General features: G+C 41.0%; 2 long non-coding RNA genes across 2 annotated transcripts; one reads left to right on the top strand and one right to left on the bottom strand.

Moving 5' to 3' along the window:
- Positions 1-472: 472 nt before the first annotated feature.
- LOC147870935 (uncharacterized) lies at positions 473-20,723 on the top strand. The gene is made up of 3 exons (XR_015533024.1): positions 473-775; positions 17,151-17,386; positions 18,579-20,723. It is a non-coding gene; the product is annotated as an uncharacterized LOC147870935 (long non-coding RNA).
- On the bottom strand, positions 9,822-12,250 carry LOC147870936 (uncharacterized). Its single transcript, XR_015533025.1, has 2 exons — positions 11,932-12,250; positions 9,822-10,735 (listed from the first exon to the last, which is right to left on the bottom strand). It is a non-coding gene; the product is annotated as an uncharacterized LOC147870936 (long non-coding RNA).
- Positions 20,724-21,005: the final 282 nt, after the last annotated feature.

Raw genomic sequence — 21,005 nt, 5'->3', positions numbered from 1 at the left:
AGACGTATTTGTTAATATTTCATTCTTCTTCCCTTTTGTGAATTTCGTGCCGTATTCCCTTATTGCTTTCTATTGTTTTACTCTTCTATCCTTTATTTTCTCCCTCCCTGTTCTTTGTTTCTTCTTTTTGCATCTTTATCTTCTATTTACATATTTCTTTCCACTATTTTCTTCTTGTCTGTCTCTGTCTTTTAACGGGGCACGCCTGATATCGCATGAATTATGATAATCCTGAAATGAATAAGCACATGTCACACTCGCCGATCAGATAGAAGAATTCTGCGTAACACGAGGTGTTATCATACATACCGGGTCTTCAATTTATGCGGTAACGGCCTTGCTTGCACTGCGTGCTCGGCCGGTACACTGTTGACGTCGGCAGACTGGTGCGGGTTCTTCCCGTGAGTCACCGGCGAATCAGTTTCAGTGCGTCTCTCGTCGCGGATTGACGTAGATAATATATGGTGTATAGTATTAAGCAACGTGTGTTCTTAGTCGAAGCATATGCCAAATATTCATCCTACGGAAGATGCCGCCGTAAATATCGCAGAAATTTTCCTGGTGAAAGTGTTCCTAGCAGGCCCACGATAGAGAGTTTTGTAAAAAAATTCGTAGTACGGGATCAGTTTTGGAAAAAAGAAGAACAGGAAACGACAATTCATTTCGGCAATTACCCCCAGAAGAGCTTCGTCGAGTGTTTAGAAATATGTTAACGAGATGTGAAGCTTGCCTGCAAGCACAAGGAAGTCACTTTGAACATCTTTTGTGATTTAAGGTAAGAACAATTAACGTAACAACATGTATCAGTGACGAGAAATGTTCGTAGTTCGCTGTTACTAGCGGCACTGAAACTGATTCGCCTGTGACTCACCGGAAGAACACGCTATCTCTCTCCCACACCAACAGTGCACCCGGCCGAGCACGCAATGCAATCATGACCGTTACTGCATAAATTGAAAACCCGTACATCCTATTTGGTTAATCTATTTTACGAATGGTAAATTGACTATTAACTACTACACACGAATCTCGCCACGCACAACAAGACGATGCAAACAGTAATATTGAATTTTTGCAGTCGATGCACTACTTAAAATCGGCACGTGTTCCGAAATTTTGTTACCAGTCGACATATTGACTACCGCAGTATTTCCATGTCAGGACACGCACTGCTGAATGCGTCACGAACGGCAGCAAACGATTCATATGCAAAGTAATATTCGAGAATAGACACGTCCTTCACGTGAATACGCCATGTTTGTACCTGCACAGCTTTTGCGCAACTCGCGTCAGCAGCGGCCTAGCAACCAGGTTGACCTTGACTCGAGTGTCTCGGGGGATGCCGGGACACTATTACAGAGGAACGGAACTGCCTACGAGTTAATTTCTGAACCGTGCTACGATATTGTTGCTGACTTTCGTTTTACACGGCACAGTGTGTATGCTGTGTGTACATAAGGCTCATTCTAAACAGCAGTACTAAGCGACTTGTCTCATCCAACTCGACAATCAATCGGTCGATCAATCAATGAGTACATCGGAACACAATACACGTGACTGAGTTGCACACATGCGTTGGGTACTAGAACACGGCTGATGGCTGTATCCAATTGGATTTTTTCTATTCCACATGGACACTACTGTCAGCTGCATGTGGTATAAAAACAATTTAATACGAAACTACAGAACACATGGAGGGATGGAAGGTTATCACATTCCTTAAGGGCATTCGTTCGAATACGAAGTCCACAATTTGTGAGGATATTTGTGCCTTCATTACAACAATCATGGTCTTACAGCCTAACCGAAGGGACAATTTATTCACACCCTGGAATTGAACACAAGGCAATTCGTAAGGATTCTTACAAAATACATTTCTTCACTAATATTCATGATTACGACAACAAATTAAATTCATTCGTGACATACTGAGGTTAGCATTGTCATTATCACAGCCAATTGTTAGTTATTACATTGGCTTCTTTGTTGTACGGGGTTCCAGTTACTCGCCACAAAATATTTGTCAATTTTTTCGCATATTATTCACGTTTTGTTTGTAGATGTCTGCTAAATTCAAAATTCGGCAAGCTTTAATTCGACAGTGTTTCGTAACAGAGAATACAATGTACATATAAAACCAAAGTATGTTTAATATTTCTGTTTTCTGATTAATGACAAATGATTAGTCAAACGATGACCGGGATTCGACAACCAACAGGGACGGCGCTCAGGTAAGACCGACTCTGCGGTTAGCCAAGCCTCAACCCCAGTGCACACCGGGGGTAACGTAGCTGCGGCGTCAAGCTATCGATGACGTAAAGAATGCGTAAAGCGTTACCCCCACTCCACTACAAGTTTTCTTAGCGGCGTGTTTAAATACAGTGACGACATTTTACAACGTAACAAATGCAACCAGGTCACCGACGGCGCGGTTCTCGGTGGAATAAACAGTCTTGAGCCTTAAGTTCGTGTTCAGAAAGACACCTTGCGAAGCACCATTTCCCCTGTCCGAGGAACTCTACCGAATGTCAGAAGTTTTCAAAGTGTCACAATCAATTCTTAATCGCATGACGCCAGAGTGCTAACTCCACGAACCATGATCACTAGCAGCCACAGTGAAAGTCGTGCCACAGCTGAGACCTGGCCCCGGATTATCGCCAACGAAAACCGGGTTCAATTCCGGATAAGTTCAAGTAAGATTCATGGCAGATGAATTGGCAGTGGAGCTTTTATTTTGTAGTTCTTCGGTCTTCCTTAGTTAATCACAATTCCACCATCGTTCCACACTCATCTACCACCGCCTTACGAGGTGTAAGAAGACAGCATATTATCAAACTTACGGTCCCTAGTTAGGGGCTTAACCTCTGTCTGACCCGGCCGCTACCTGGTTGACCTCAGAGTAAAAGCGTTTGTTTTGTTTAGATGAATTTAGTTACCAGCTTAGCCACACTAAAATTGAAAACTGTAGCATTTAAGCCACTGTAAACATTCTGTGACTAGAATGAAACTAAAATTAGCAGGTTAAATATTCCACTCACCTCCTGGGGTGTTTCATAATTGTCTTAGTCCACTGTTGCAGATATTTAGGTTGTCATCTCTCTCATACAAATACTTCGCGAGATATTGGTGAACGAATGTAACGAGACGATGTACATACGACATGCAAATTTAAAAAAAATATTTTTCAAGGGAGACAAAGAGAGCTTTGTACAAGATAAAATAAGTACAAAAACTAGCAACAAGCTGTGGTAATGACAATACTATGTTTGCTTCTTATGAAGAGTCCTTATTTAAGATTTGAGGCTTTCATAGCGAATAAATGTACTAAAATCCTCTCCGACGATCAGTCGCGTCGAAGTTTAGTTTAAAAGCCAACATTTCGGAAATCATTTCTCTATCCACCAATATGGCCAATAACACGAAACGCCGCAGGTCACTGATCGGCCAATTCATGCGTTGCTCCTTCTAAATTGGCGCAGTGCACCCGGAGGGCAGAGGCACGTTTCTGTGATCTTCTATCCACACCTCGCACCGGGTCCATGTTGCTCAACTTCGTGTCCTTGCCTGTGTCATCGAAATTTAAAATCCTAGCAGTCAAGTTCCGTGCTTGGCTTCCTTTGAGGCCTTCTTCCTTGTTTATGTCATTATGTGTAACTGTATTTCTGTGGCTTCCCTGAAAAGTCGCTCCATGCCAACTGATACTTTGGTCTCTGAAACGTTGCTGTTTAACTCAACTTTGGCGGAGGCTAAAAACCAGAGATGATATTACTGCAAGTATCCTTACTGACAGCAAAGATCGGAAAAACGAATTAACCATTTAAAGGCAGAGGTTCACTCAAATATTATTTAAAAACCAGTTGTTACCTATTTATACGCATAAATTGGCATATGTTTAAGGAAATAATATACTTTCAGTGTTCACACAAACCCATAAATACATTACGTGGGTAAAATATGGAGTTAGCATGTGCTGCATATAGGTACCACTACGCTGTTGCAAAACAATTGAATAGGTGGTTGCAGAAAGCCAACTTTTTCTCAAAACTGAGTTATTGGCTGAAGCGAATTTCATGAAGGTTGTTATACATTATGTACGGAAATCATACGAGTTTTATTTACTAGTCTCTAATGCGGTTTTAAACCCAGGGATTCCCGACTGAGAACACAAGTCACTGACTCACGCTGTTTCTGATGTCAAAATGTCATTTGGCTGACCTAAAAGCAGGATAGCAACTGAAACAGCACTTTTCTACCAATTTCACGTTGCTTATAATTTACTTTTTCATCGAAAGATTTGAGGTTTTCACGGCGGTGAGTCTGAACATTTCTGTCTTTTGGGTTGTTGCGACGTGAAGTCTGGTAGATGTTTACCAACGTTTCAGAGGTCATGCTGGTTCCGTCATGACTACACGGCGCAACAACCCAGAAGACAGAAATCTTCAGACTTATTCATTGCCCTGATGATGGAAGCATCAAGGACCTCTAAAACGCTGGCAAACTTCCACCAGACTGCACGGCTACTACAACCAGCAGTCAGCCATCTTCGTACTCACAGCAGTGAGAACCTCAAATACCTTATGAGTGGGCAACCCGAGAAAATAGAGTGATACAGCGGTGGAGAACTAAATGTATTACATTGTAGATGGATCGTCGTCCCTTTCTGTGACTGTAATTCTTACATAAAATCTGTTACGCCTATTATTCGCGAAAAATAAATTTTGGTAATTTTAAGCAATCTGTTGATAGAAAACCTTAAAGAACGTGAAAAGTGCACTGTGGGTTAAGAGTTCGAACAATAAAACGAAGCAAACCTGCGCGGACTCATAACCAATGCAACAGATCAACGTCAAGCCAAAACCCAGAACTGGCCAAAGATAAACCACAGAATATCCCAATTTGACCTGCACACAATGCCCCATTATCTGAAAAAAAGGGAGTACTAAGAAGTAGAGCAATGCGAAAAGAGTGTGAAATTAAGGCCAATCACTTGAAGACGTCAACGGAGCCAAATTCCGTAGGTATTTTGTTATCAAATATACCTCAGACAACAGACGACATCCGATATAATACTAGTACAACTCGCGTCATCTGTTGCCATATTCACAACTAACCTCTAACTGCGCCCGCATAACGAACTCATTACAAGCTTTAATTAACCACACAGCAATCCGAGGATCATAAAGCGACATCAAAGCCGGGCACAGAATACAACACCGACAGAGACCATGAAAATAAACCAAATTTTCTTGACAGAATAAAAGAAACACCATACAAAGACTAGTGAACGTTAATTTTTTTTAAAAAATCCATTCGCTTTACAAAAGCGGCTCTTACACTTTTCAAGCTAGCGAAGAAAAATGAAGATAACTGCATGGAATTAATGGGTCTAATGTATTTAATAATCAGCAATTCAATGTCAAGTACCTAATGACACACCACATGCACGACTCTTCCAGTTTGAGCAACCATTAATCATCACTAAATATGATCGACCCATTTGCCATTGACAAGGCACAGAAGCAACTCGGATAAAAAATTAGGAACAACCCCAGAGCACATTTCTTCAGGAAAATCAATAAAATTCAGTGTTCAGAAGCGCGGTCTTGAATCATCATCGTCGTATGTTATTAGATAGTTCCAGCCAAAGGGCTTTAAGTCAGTACAAATATTCTTGCCACAAATTTTATAACCCAACCACACAATGTTTCAGTTGAGTAAACCTAATCTGATGGTCAATTACGTACTAACATCCTAAAAAAATTCTATTGACGATTCTTCTCTCTGCGTGTCCTTATGGACAATTTGGTCTTTTGAATAGTATAAGGTATCCATTACATGTTATAGGGGGTGAACTGTCAGTGCTTGTTCCAGCCGCTTTTGACATTCTATTCAGAGGATTGGATTCCTAGAGCCCAGGACAACGTTCAAATGGCTGTGATACGAAGCCTCGTACATACCAAAATTCTTTAAAATCGGAACCAATGGGGTGCAGGCTAAATGCTAGTCTCCGGGCTTTGCACATTTCAAAACTGGATCGAAATAGCAAATTAAACCACACATCAACCAGTGGCTAAAATACGGCCTACAAAATTCGTTCACCGATACAACTGGATGCAAGTGAAAACCCAGTTCAGGGCTGTAACAAGGGAGTTGCGACACTTGAAGCAAATAATCAGATACTATCCAAATGACATTCAACACTTAACTACGCCTGAAGTTCACCGATATTGGCGTATGTCGTCACTTAACGGATTTTAGAATGTTCTGCTGTAAGATGACGTCAACTTTAATCAGAGCCAATACAGCCGGCGAGTGAAGCTGACTATCCATCTACATATAGGCCTATTGAAGAGATTGTAAATGAGTACAGTTATACCGCCACACCGCCATACATATTCATGGCGTGATGCTTAATTAAGCACAGAGACAACTTCACTTTACTCAGTTGGTGACCAATAAGAGTCAATACGTTATCTCTTATTATGCGGCATGCGTTATCACACACCATGAGCGAACAGTTCATTTCAAATGTCAGGGAAATAAAGTGTGATGAGTTTAAAGACACAAATCACCGTGTTACTAAACAAACCTTAAAGCGCCATAGAGCCCATTAAAAATTAAATTCCACCCAGTCAAAAACAGAGCGTTCGTTTTGTTATTCTCCCTACAGTTTAATAAATTATAACTTTTTACGCACCAAAAAAAAAACTGCGTTAAGAGTTGGGGGGACAAGTAGGGGCCTTAGATTTTAAATGTTACCAAAATGTGTCCAACAGTTCCCGAGCTGCGAGATGACAGAGCATAAAAATTTCTTTCATTCAACTATTTTGAAAATTAAGACACGGAGAAGGTGCACTGGAAATGAAATATAGGACTACGTTTCGGTTCTCCTTACAACACCTGTTCGAAAAAAAATGCATACGAGACGAGAGCTACGATCGAGACACGCAAAGATACGCAAGTACGTCTTCACATAAATTATGCGTTACTGTTTCCGGCTATTAAAAATCCCGGTATTTTAAGCCGGCTGTCTCCCGGGTTGATGCACCGCGTAGTCCGGTAGAAGTTTACCGACGTTTCAGGGATTCATGCTGCGATGAGTAAGCCGAGCGGCGTCTACCAGATAAGGCGACGCAACGACCCTGAAGACAGTCATCGTCACACTCGCCACAGTGAGAAGTTCATATCTCAGAAAATCGGAATTGAGTTATACGTCAGGAACACAATGGCAGATGCTGTATGCAATGTCCAAAAAAGTAAATTCACCCAGAATATAAATTTTAACCGCATACTCACAGAAAAACTTCACCAAGGCCCGCAAACTGAGAGCCACAAATCACAACTTAATACAGAACATTCATTTAAGACATGCATGGCAGTCCGTCAGTTTGAGAGAATTTTAACGCACGTCTAAAAAAAAAATTATATAAATACAAAAGTGAACGTTGACATTCAACTAACAATCGCCTGGGTGACGTGAGTGCTTCATGTTCCGTCATTACATACAAAATATCACACCACTCGAAAATTTCTCTCTTACGCAGGTACCTAGGTCTGTCTGTCCATTCATAATATCTTATTTAACGACTTCTTAGTACCAATAATAAGCTCCGCATGTCTTTACCCTTATGTTCGCGGCAATGCTTTAACACAATATAGCAACGTCTATATTTTATATTAACTACATCGCTCGGCCTGGAATACCCCGGAAAATCGTAGCAAGGAAGAGGGCGATTCAATATAAAAAGGACACCAAATGTCAAAATCTATAGCTTTGCTAACCATTAAAAATTTTCGAAACACATATTCATCTTGAAGCTGGCACAGGAAGGGGTATTTTTCTACGCTTCAGTTATTATGAGTTACCATGTTCGATGCTTCGAACAGCTATCCAAAACCAGCGGACTACAAAAGTACTGCATTCATGAAAGAGTTGAAAAAATCGGATCGTTTCCAGATGTGAAGTTGAATTAGTAATTTAAAAAACACAGACGACGATGATGATGACACTTAGAAAATATTTGGACAACATCCCGGGCGAACACGACTTCAGGGAACTGCAGAAGACCGCCATTTTGGGATCTTCATACATCATTCGAAAGACGCTGTCATAAAATAAAATTATATAATACATGTAGCACTTGCTAAAAACAATATGTGTCCCGGAAACAGCTGCTGCCCTATGTACCTTAGGGACAAGGTCTGTCTCGGGTACATGGAAGTAAATACCCCATGAAGTGGTGAAGAGATGGGATAATAATAATATGAAAACCAGACTGGCGTGTCGTTATTATCAGAAGGAACTTCGACCCACAACAATCCACTGATATATGAAAGTTATTATATAGTTACTTACATTTATATTATTCAACCAACATTCAGTTATGTCAAGTAATGCAGCAAATGTTAAGCTAAGTATGAACGAAAGTTAATAATGTTGTGCATAATTCATTTTGATTTCATTGTACTTTCTGATTTTAAGAGTCTGTGAGTATTTTCATAAGATCCGATAAAACACAAATACTTTTCGCTACTAGGTACAACCGCTTAGGGAATGATTAATTCAAGACCACGGCACACACATCCGTATATGGTAGACCAGTGGTATTCAACCTGGAGTACGCGTACCCTCAGGGGTACGCGAAGATATTTTAGGGGGAACGTGAAATTTAAAAAAAATATATATTATTTTATGATAAACACTGAATAATCAGTAATGCAATTTATTTAATTTATTTTAGATGTTATATACTATGTATAACTTGAATTATACACCAACAACTTTGGGGTACAAAGTTGAAGAGAAATTATATATGGGGGTACGCGAACAAAAAAGGCTGAATAACACTGGTGTCGACTATAGAGTGTTCCACAACGCAGTGTCTTACCAGCAACCACTCTGCGTTATAGCCTGTTATTTGTAGGCCCTGCTCCAATACCAATGCACAATTCTTGCTTAAGGATTACTAAGGGGCACAAATTATAAACAGTGACTAGGTACAGGTAACCATAATGGCACGTATGTCACGAGCGAAGCATTCATGTTAACCGTATTAAGCCGGCTAACACTGTAACCATTCTAAGAACACCTGACTGGAGCTGGTTAACGATGTATGAAAGTAAGACAGACGAACATGGTTAACATAACCCGGTTACAAAATTAAAAGATTTTTACTGGTAGGGACTGAAGGTTAAGTGAGAATAACAGACGACGATACCAAAGTATCTCAGACGATCACTCCGGATACGAGAGCTGATGTCGCTGATATCCCGGCATGACATCAGCGAACACTATCATTTCTACTACGCCATGCGAAAGATATTAATCGATAAAGATCGCAGGCTGGAGGAAGCATCAGCCAACACAAAATGAGTAATGATCCAGCAATAAGTCCACGTGACAGAGACTGATACGGAGCATGGGTAACCAGCAACACAAAATATACTTAAGAATGGATGCAACACATTACAGTCTACAAAGGCCCTAGAATGGAAATGCGAGTAAAAATACGTCTCGAACGACCATAATATAAACAGCCAGTACGGTGCCTGAATATGGACTGAACGACCAGGGTTCGAACCCCGACTAGGGAAGAGGGTTTTTCCTCTAGCCTCGGTGTCCAGACCGGGGCCCTTTCCCGGGGGTAAAGCGCGGCCGGGGCTGACCGAAGTTGAGAATGAGTAGGAGCTATACCTTCTCACCCCCTAAGCACCTAATGGCGAATAGCGTGACAGCCTTTTAGTAAGGTTTGATGTGAGGTTCTCATGGCGAGGTGGAAGTTCCTTTGAAAGGCTGGTCAATGTCCCAGAAGAGGGCCATCTTCAAGTGCAGAGTATTTATTTGTCGATCAGTTACTAGTAACAGCGTTTCGTTATGAGTACCTCTACTATTTACGATTTGAGTTATTAAACTCCTGTGATATTTAATAATATCAAATACAAGTATCACTGCTAAATTATTATTTCCCATTTAAGAGATAAGATTAAAAAAAAATTGTTTCAAAACTTTCACTAGTTGGAAATTCAATGACCCAAATGTGAGTTACTCGTAACAGTAACAAGTTTTCTATCGACTGAAGTAGCTATTCTCGGTTCTGACGCCGTGTTGAATCCAATTAATAGTCCACAAATATTCCTTAATGTCCGTTTTAATATTACATTCCTCCCACCTACGACTCAGTCCCCCTAGTAGCCTCTTTCTAATCAAATTTTAATGAAGATAACTGTCTTCTGGGATGTTGTGAAGTGTAGTATGATAAAAGTTAACTAATGTTTCAGAGGTGCTTGCTGCCTCCATCATCAGGGATTTACAACACTAATTATGAAGGCAGCAAGCATCTATGAAACGTCGGTAAACTTCTACAAGATTATACAGAGTAACATCCCAAAAGACAGCCATATTCATATTCGCCACCGTGAAAACCTCGAATCTTACTAAGCATGTTTGTAATTTTGAAAATGTCAAATGTTATGGTAGTCCTCGTGGCCAAGGAAACATAGGCTGTTACATCGGAACATTTTCGACGTCAGATGTATTGCGGTATTGCATGTTTCCACCGACGGTGTGCCATTGTAGTGTGAGTTGATTCGGCGATATGATCTAGGAATCTGAAGTACGAAGCAGTTCGTGCCCTTGTGACCTCATGTTGAGGCGCAGTGGAAACCTTTGCTCTGCTCTGCGTGATGCATCAAGACGATGTTTCCTTGAAGTGGGCTTCATCAAAGCGACCGCATGCTGTCGTAATGAAACAGAGAGGAATATTGAACTGATTGCCCTGACACTTCTCTACCAGTCACATTGACTTGATGCAAGTAATGCACTTACTGTCACATGCACTGGACACACACACACACACACACACACACACACACACACACACATTTTGTGTGGTATTTATGTGTACCAGAAAGCCTTTGTGCAGCTGTGACGTAGGATGTGATCTTTCATCGTACAACTCAAGAACGGAAGACCTGATTGTAATTAATGATGGAGGCAGCAAGTACCTCTGAAACGTCGGGAAACTTCTACCAGACTACACGGCGCAACAACCCAGAAGACAGAAATCTTCAGTATAAGAAATGACAGGCGCAGACGGAAGGACAGTATTATAAAGTGTGAAATTCACGTTGTGGGGAATGACCTGGCAAAGATATGGCGGAACGGGATTTTGTGAACACGGTAATTAATCTCCAGATTCTGTTAGAGGCAGAAAGTTTCTTGACAGTCGCATAGCTAAACAAAAGACGGCGCATCGTGCAGGTAGGCTACAGGCTCCGTACAACACACGTTTCTCCCTCTCTCAGGAAGATCAATTCTGAACCAATAAAAGCTTACTGCCTGGGATGACGTTTATCTGTGTCAACAGTCTCCCGTTTTGCTAGAAATCTCACGTCAGATAAATCCTATTTTGCCGCCTGGAGATACGGTAGGCTCATCTACAGAACGCTGCACTGAAAAAACTACACGGAGCCGAGAACTACGCAAAGCTTATGTCAGCTCTTGTAGTTTTTAATACTTCATAAGGGAGGAAGCCAGATGACAAGTTTCAATGAGGAGGCGTGCCTTATCAACGTTCGCCCCTGAATTTAGGCGTTCTATGAGCAATAAGTGAAATAAATACGCCATGGGAGCAGGTTATGTCCATCAGCCAATATAAAATACGAAAACACTTCATGGACTCTCATGACATTTGGTTCAGGATTTCAGGTATGAAAATGACCGTCTTCTGGGTTGTTGCACCGTGTAGTCAGGTACAAATTTACAGGCATTTCACATTTCTTTGCTGCCTCTATCATCAGATCGGTAATTCCCTGATGATGGAGGCAGCAAGAACCTCTGTAACGTTGGTAAACGTCTACCAGACTACACGGTGCAACAACCCAGAAGACAGAGATCTTCATACTCGCAGCCGTGTGAACCTGATAACTCACCTTCTTACAGATTAGTGGTCCATACACTGAAGGAGTCAGCGTACCGTTCCTTTTGGTTACCAGGAGGCAACTATCACAGTTTATTGGTATTTGGCCAACACTCAGATGGAGTGCGTTGCTAGCAACAAGAAATGTTGCGACGCTGCTCTGATAACACAGCATCTAGATTATATCACGCTGTTCTGCAGTCTGCACGTTTTGGATTGAGATTAATCACGTCGGTGGAGATGGGGTGCACGTGTGCCTGCATACGTTTAGGGGCAAATTAAAAAAAAGAATCAGCGTGGGTCGAATGCGGGATCATGGAGTCGCTGTGAAATTCGTTCCAATCGTCACTCGTTAATGATGAAAAAGCGCAGGAAATAATAAAAAAAAAATTGGAAAGGTAACTGCAGCGTGCTGCAGTAGGAAACAAGGCACCGAACGGCACGCTAAAAGGCGCAAAAACTGCTGCTGTTGCTTCGCTGGAAATGGTCCGCGGTAATTGGACACATTTGCATAATAAAGTTCTGAAGCGTAGTCACATTTTCACTTACGATAAAATGTTACCTCAGAGGAACTTGCTAAGTCTCTCAGACCCATTCAAAATCGTTAATTTAAATAACAGACTACGTACATACTAAGTTGGATCATGTCCAAACAGTTTAAATTACAATTCTCCTACTTTATAAGTTGTCCCAGGTTAAAATAAACACGTTAAATACACAGAAGACAGAAGTTTCACTTCTTAAATTACTTAACGCTGTAAAATAAAGTCCCTTAACGTTCTTGCTAAACTTGTTGCTACTGCTATCTTCTATCAACACGAAATATAAACACTTTTCTCAAGAGTCCTCCTCGTTTGAATCGAGCAAACTTTAATAATTCATTCATCCGACGAACCCGTTTAATGTTATCTCGCAGCGACAAGGACTGTTTCTTGCACACTGAAGCACTCAGGTACGCTGGGACCATATACCAGGCACCCGGAACGCCCTGTGTACTCAAGGGCGCATGGATATCTTACTGATATCTGCTCTCCACAATCAATAAGAAACGAGATTCGACTTAAAGGGAATGTTATGGGCAAGATCATGTGTCCTCAGTCAAACACGCGATTAATGATTCAGTGAGCAAAATAGTGTGTCCTATAAACCAGAGTATATTAACGGCTGTGATCGGCGAAATATACAGCAGACATTTATGACCTGGATATGATCCTCGTATTGAAGTTGAGAAGATATTCTAGCTCTTTAAATAACAGTGATACCTATGGTATATATCAGTGGTATTCAACCTTTTTTGTTCGCGTACTCCCAGACATAATTTCTCTTCAACTTTGTACCCCCAAAGATGTTGGTGTATAATTCAAGTTATACATAGTATATAATATACATCTAAAATAAATTAAATAAATTACATTCAAAATAATCTATTAAATCTGGCCCTGATTACTCAGTGATTATCATAAAGTAATATATTTTTTTAAATTTCACGTACCCCCTAAGATGTCTTCGCGTACCCCATGTTGAATACCACTGGTATATATCACCTGTTTAAACACGCAATACCTAATTTCGTCAACAAACTGATTTATGAGCTTCATTTCGTTGTCATAATAACCAGTAATCGCTTTTCCATAAAATACCCTTTACAATGATCTGGAGAGACGGAATGAGAACCCGATAATCAAATACTGTTTTACTTTAGCGATTTAGAGGTTCAAAACAGTGGGAGGAGAGGAGAGGACAGGTAGAATTTTTAACTCAGTTCAGAATGTACAGTATCGTGAAGATATTCTTCCGTGTATGCTTTACATTTGCTTGCGACTAGGACGACGACATCTGCTGGATACACAGGGTCACGGCCTTTCGCGGTCGAATTTGAGTTCCCAACAGAAACACTACTCACAGTTCTGAAAATAAAGTAAGAACTGGTAGACATCAACGGCCGAGTATTAATTAACAGGAAAAGAGTTGGATGAAATCGGAGATCGGCTTAAACAATCTCATGGTAAGACACCCCACACAAGAAACAGGAGGTACGGAAAACCACAGCGAGAACAGCGCTACAAAATAAAGTAGGATTTGAGGTTTTCGCGGCGGTAAGTACAAACGATCTACCTGTCAACACGGCGCCACAACCCAGTAGACAGTCATCTCCGCTACAAAATTACTGAAAATAAAACCTTGCAGAATACAAGCCGTGCACTCACTGCAGCCAGCGGCCCCAGTGGACAGACTGTTCCTGCAACTCCTATATTCTAGTCAGCAGGAACAGCCAACTAAAGTGTCCGAACCAATCCAAGAACACGCAAGAACAACTGAACAGACATTCATTTTGAAGTGTCCCGTAGATCCCAAGAAACTGCAGTATGTGAGCCTGAACGTGGCGTAGGAGTTATATCCCAGTCACCAGGGAACATTTTCGGAATATCCACTACGTACGATGCCGCTGAAATCGCCACTTACAATGAATGACACGCGTAGTATTTGTAAGTAAAGTTTAGCTGAAGATTTCTGTCTTCTGGGTTGTTGCGTCGTGTAGTATGTTAGATGTTTACCAACGTTTCAGACGTCATACTGCCTCCGTTATCAGGGCGATGAATTCATCGCCCTGATGACGTTGGTAACAACTACCTTAATACACGGCGCAACAACCCACAAGGCAGAAATTTTCTTACTCACTGCTGTGAAAACCTTAAATCATACAAAGTTAAGCTGCCCCACTATACGCCATGTAGGCGCTTGGGGCTTTTTAACCTTGGCACTAGATGGAGGTGAGTGGGCTCCAGAGGCGGTATGGATACAGAAGAAAAATCCTCTGCCCTCGTCGGGGATCGAACCCCGGTCGTCCAGCAAACCGAAAAACGAAGACTTTTTAACCGCACTGGATGTTTTCAGACTTCATTTGGGCGCAGATCACGGCGGTGAATGCTTCCACTACCCACACCTGGTGTGTCCTCTAACTGATAACTGGTTTGGTAACACTTAATGCACTTAATTGGAAAGGGGAGAAACGACTGTAATCTTATACACAAGGTCAGCAGAACATGCAACTACAATGGATAGAACTAATTGTGTTCAACTGTTTATGCAAATCAGAATGGGACTTCAAATTATTTCTACCGGTGGTCTCTGAAACTAAATGGTAAGCGAAACAAAAATGTCCGTAAAATTTCATCTTAGTTTACATTTCTGTACCAAGCTATACACGATACACGGTGAGTCAAAATCATCCATTACATACTTCCCCACAAACTTCGCGACTTTGAAGAGCTGATTAATCCCCTCCAAACACACCTCGATGTGACGGAGCAATTTTCTTTAGTGCTTTCAGCAAGAGCCTGGATAGCTCAGTCAGTGACCATGCTTACAGGCTGAATGACCGGGGCTCTATTCTCGACAAGGTAGGAATTTTCTCTTAACTTTAGCTTCTCAGAAGTAATCCAGCCTCCGTTCCAACAGGTAACGAGCTCATTCCTCTCAGATACAGCGGCCGTATGAGTCAAGCTAAACATTCACTCTTATCCAGAGCCACGGTTAAGAATTTGTGGAGCTACGCCTCTACTCCCACAAGCATCTCCATGGCATAACTAAAATATTATGTACGGTGTGACCTTGAACAAACGGTCAGAGGAACGAGTAACCTTCCTACGCCAACCATGGCGGTTAGCCCCAGAAGCCAACCAGAGTACTGGATATCCAACTCGTACCCATTGCAAAAGGAGTCAGACCAGAAGCCATAGCGGCGAGGCGACTAAATGCAGCGAAATCCTCTCAGGCGATCAACCGTGTGATAGCAGACTAAACCTCCAATACTTCGGAGACTGTCTGTTTCTGTCACCAGGGTAAGATGTCAAGTGGCTACAAAATACAGATATACGCAGACGGCACCGGTCACTGGTTCGTATCCTAGGCCATATGAATCCAGTTCTCGCCTTCACGACTATTTCCTGAAGACTGGTTTTAATATTATACTCTCGTCTACGCCTGCGTAATCAAATAACTCTTCTCTTCAGATTTTCAAACTAAAACTTGGCAAGTATTAATTACTAACAGACAGACGTACCTGTGAAAACGCTAATAAACTATAGGGTTCCAAAATATTTCTTGACATCATTAGAAGGGGCTCACTGCATAGAATTAATTATATACAGTAACGTTTTTCTGTTAGCCACGAAAATCGTAAAGATGTAGGAAATATACATAAAAATATTTTCCTTGATCAATTCTTTATTTTACAGAAACATTTAAAGATTTTGTAAAAGAATATTTTGTACTCCTACAAACCTAGATTGTGATGTACCGAACTGAGAAGCAAATCTGCCAGTTCCTACAACACGCCACGTACACCAACTCCAGAAACAAACTTTTGCATCTGGCAATGAAAACCATCTGAATTTGAATCACTTTCTACAGAATTCCCGAAGGCTTTTCTGCACAGGTAATATCCCCACGTTAATGTAACTACATACGAGAACAAATGCTGTAGAGGCGCAAGTTGTTAAAATTAACTCCGTTATTCAGTTATTTACTGGATCGATGCGGAGACATGGCGGCCCACCGCAGAACTCATGACGCTGTTTGATTCTCACGGAGAATCTCGCTCGCATCATGAGAAACCAGCTCAATTTGTCGAAAACACATTTTCTTGATAAACGAACACATTGGAATCTCATATTTATCTGACTTCACACAGCACAGGCATACAAATCAATAACGAAACCAGGTTTACTCTCTCTAAGCCAGAAAGTCTCTCTCTCAGCCCTACTGGAGCGGAACCTTTCTTTGAGCGTCACTAGTCGCACAGCTGACCAAGCAATTCCTGCCTTTTATGTAACCTGGAGGTTAATTAATGTGCTCACAAAAGCCACTCACAAGTCCCTGCCCTGAGCCAGGCAAATCCTATCGGTTATTTCATAAACTTATTTCTTCAAGATCAATTGTATCACCCTCCCATACGTGCCTTAATAATATTTGAAGATAGCTGTCATCAGGATTGTTGCACTGTGTGGTCTGGTAGACGATTACGCCGTCGTGGTTCGTATTAGTTCCACTCATTTCGATGTAGACTGCGCCGACTTCATACGTCCGCCGAAATTGGATGGAACCATCGAGTTGTCTCGGCATCCAGCAACTTCAAACGTCAGAGGTTTCTGTAACATTTGCATAACACCTTACGGTAAGGGCAAACTGCGTGAGTATCTATGACATCCCATGTTCGCATTTATATTCCAGTCTTCCTTGGCTACAAGAGCGGAAACACAGCCCCACAACTCGGTCCAGCACTCCCTGAATGGAAAGCTACATGACAACTGTTGCAGCGCTCACAAAGGTCGGCCGGGCAGATAACCTCGCGACACTGACGACCGGGGTTCAAGAGTACACCGCCATATCCAAAACGGCTTTTGGGCGGGGGGTACAAGAAAGGGCTTTCCCATAGACACTAAATAGGGCACTGGATTTGCCCTTGGGTAAGTGTGGTCGTGTTAAAAATCTGAAAACACATGCTCCTGACAAGAATCAAACCCCATCGCCCAACCCGTATACAGCCACTTTAAAGAGCTATTATGCAATTCCAGGTCTCTATATTAAAGGACAAAGTCTCATATTAATTTCATAATTGAAAATACGGCTCGTGGTATCGGTTTATAAGCAAAGCCGGTCGGGAAAAGATTCCAGCGGCGGATGGATAATCTTTGAAAAGTAATGCTACCGCAAGAGAGTGTGGAGCGTTTTAGAACATAAACACCAAAGAGGCATAGTCGTAGGTACCCCATAAGACGTGAATTCACAGGTACCCGTACAAGACGAATGATTACTGTTCATGTGGTCAAATAATACGTAATGCGCCTGCAGTCGTCTCGTCTCTAGGCTGCAGGGCAGAATCTTAATACAAAGGCAGATCTAACAAATAAATCAATGGAAAATGTGGCAAAGTTCAAATACTTGTGAATGACAGTAACAAATCAAAATTTCATTTACGAAAAAATTAAAAGCAGATTAAATTAGGAAAATTCTTCCTACAATGCAGTCCACCATCTTTTTCTACTTTACACAAACGTGCAGATTAAATACTATACAAAACTATAATTTATATCTTCTTTTAGATGGGTGTGAAACTACGATTTTCACATTCAGAGAAGAACAAAAAATGACAGGGTTTAATGAAAAAAACAGGACAAAAGAGAAGAATGCACAATGAGACAATTCATAATTTATTCTCTCCACCAAATACTGTTCTGATGATAATATCAAGCAGAATGCGATGGGCAGGGCACGCGGCTTTCATGGGGCAATGAGATATGCGTACAGAATTTTCAATGGTGAGCCAAAAGGGAAGAAGTTGGGGAGTTAGTTATTTCAACACGTGTTCGACCGCACTGCACCAAAGACGAACGTTACTATTTATACGAAGCTCTTAAACATATCACTGAGACTAGGATTCACATAAATACATATAAATTTCAATTCTGGCACCACTTATCTGGTTAACATATCTTCAGTATTCCTCAACACTTAGAAGCAGATAAATTCCCCTTGCATCGTGCCTATGGACGAAAACATTGCTTTTCCACGGCGAAGCTCTGAAAAACTGTGGTTACACAACCTACTTTAATGTAATGAGTTTCTTCTTTATCGAATTACTTCTCCCTTCTCCAACAGATCTGGATGGCACAGACCTACGGCTGCAACATTTCTGTTTCCACACGTCTACCCTTCGGAGCCCTGTGTAACAACACGATAAGTAATGATGGTAGTTTACCAAACTTCGTCACGATGTCACAACGTGGACCCGCTGCTCCGCTAATATTCATATAAACCTGGCAACTAACTTCCTTCGCATTTAATGTACGTTAGAGCAAACATTGGTTCAACTTCAAGCAGTCAAGGAGTCCGTTTACAGTTGTCAGAAGGTCCTCAGTACGGCTTCCGCGTCAGAACTTCATGACGCAGAGAGGTCTCCTTGTGCTGATAACAGTCGCGCATATAGTAAAGCAATCACCTCCTTTCCATGGAATCAGAATTTTCGTTGTTGTGCCCACAACAGCCAGCAACTGGCCCAATCTGAGACAGATGAATCCAGTCCACACTCTCGCTTTCTCTTTCTATCGTCGGATTACTGATGAATAACGAATTGGAAAGGATATGGATGGAAGCAGTCGTCGTCTAATTAAAGGCAGTATCTCGGATATTGTCTGGGGAACCTGAGGAAAACCCTTGGTCAAGATAGGCGGTCTCCTGGTCGATATTTGAAACCGGGACCTCCCGTAAAAGGAAAAGCGGAAGAAGAACAACGAAACAAAATTATAATTAATACGAATGTAATTTTAAAGCAATGGTACGTTTCACTCTGATAAATCGTATAAATTAAGGCAAACTTACTTCAGTACCTCAACATGACTACGAAATATACTGTATGTACTATGAAAAGTAGTGTTTCTGAACCAGTGTGCCGTACCATTCTAAATTCTAATGAGTTCCTATACCTTTAATCTAAATTACAGATCACAAAGGTGGTAACAGCGTAGGTCTCGTTAAGCCCTGTTCTGACATCTCATCGGTCCGTGATGCTGTTTCGCAAAACACTCACCAAACAGGCAATCATGTTCTGAGAGAACTACCCAATATTGTGCTTCAGCCTGAGGTCTCTCTCTAGCTTAAGGTGACAAAACGTCACCTCGCCGGCATTTGCTCCTCTATTGTGCGGCTTTACACGCTTGCAGAAGCTCGGCCGGCAAGTGATTCTATCCGAGTGCGTTCCCTTACTCTCAGTGGCTTTCACTTACAAAGGGCGGTGAAGATTACACCTTGAATTATGTGAGGAATTCATCAAAGCTTCGCATAAGAAGAAAGCTGTAAACTTGAACGAATTTGTGTAATGCCACCTGCGGGCTGAGCCCGGTTTATTCATAAAATTATGTCTGGAATGCAGATCGAATTTTTTCATTCAGCATTCCAGTGAGTGACCATTGGCCCTTGGCCCGTGGCACGAAATTTTAAAATAATGACGAAGATGAAATTAAATGAAACGTTCATGAAAATTCTTAAATCACTGCAATTCATGTTTCGCTAATGCCTTCTAAGTAATATCTGCAGTTTTCACGAAGGTGAGATCGAAGATGGCTAAATTCACCCATGGCCCTGATGATGGAGGCAGCAAGGACCTCTGAAACGCTGGTACAGTTCTACCAGACTACACGGTGCTACAACCCAGAAGACAGCGACCTTCAGCCTGCCTTTTAATTTACAAGACTTAGCATTAACCAAATTTATTATGTTCATTTCTAAAATACACAAGATTTTACATCAAAGGTTTTATAAAACTATGAATTATATTACACAAGAAGCAGCTAATTTTTTAATTATGTAAACCTACAAATAAATTATAGAAATAATTGTACATTCCAGCATTTACCTGTTTAATGAGTAAGTGAAGCAAGCTATAGAATTTCCGACCACAAAACTGTAACCTTTCATTATTTAACACAAAAAGTAAATTATTATTGGAGCTAAATGTATCGGCTATTGTTCCAATCTTAGAGTTCCTTGTAGCAAACATACTCATCCGTCGATTTACAAATTTTCTCAACAAAGAACCAGGTAAATTTATACCTATTTTAGGTTTACGAACACTATTTTCTCTACAACGAAGAATCAATTAATGTATCACCGTTTATTTATGGATATTAAAACGGTCAGTAATTAAGGTTTCAATAAAGATAATTGTTTATTCTTTGTTTATCTAAGTTCAGAAGTTTATGCTGTAACTATTGTAACTCTTGTACAAACTAAATGTTTGATTGAACATTTCAATAGTGATTTACATGGTCAAATATGCAGTATGTATCATAAAAAACAGCATTATAACTTTTTTACGATTGTACAGTATTATAACACGTGGGAACACAATGGGTGACTTATCAGTCAGAATTTTTTCGCTTTGAAATTGGTGGGAATTTCATTTTCGATTAACGAATTTTTACCTTATGAACAGTTTTCATAGAATAAATTACGTCCGTAATTGTAAAGACGGGAGAACTCCAATTCAGTGCAAGTGCCGCTTTGAGAAACTGGCAAGTAAATTAGATA

The sequence above is a fragment of the Zootermopsis nevadensis genome, unplaced genomic scaffold (assembly GCF_977971745.1).
Source record: "Zootermopsis nevadensis isolate Lab colony 2312 unplaced genomic scaffold, Znev_1.0 Znev_ptg000083l, whole genome shotgun sequence".
Lineage (NCBI taxonomy): Eukaryota > Metazoa > Arthropoda > Insecta > Blattodea > Termopsidae > Zootermopsis > Zootermopsis nevadensis.
Note: the sequence above shows the minus strand (reverse complement) of the source record. Positions and strands in the feature narration are given on the sequence as shown.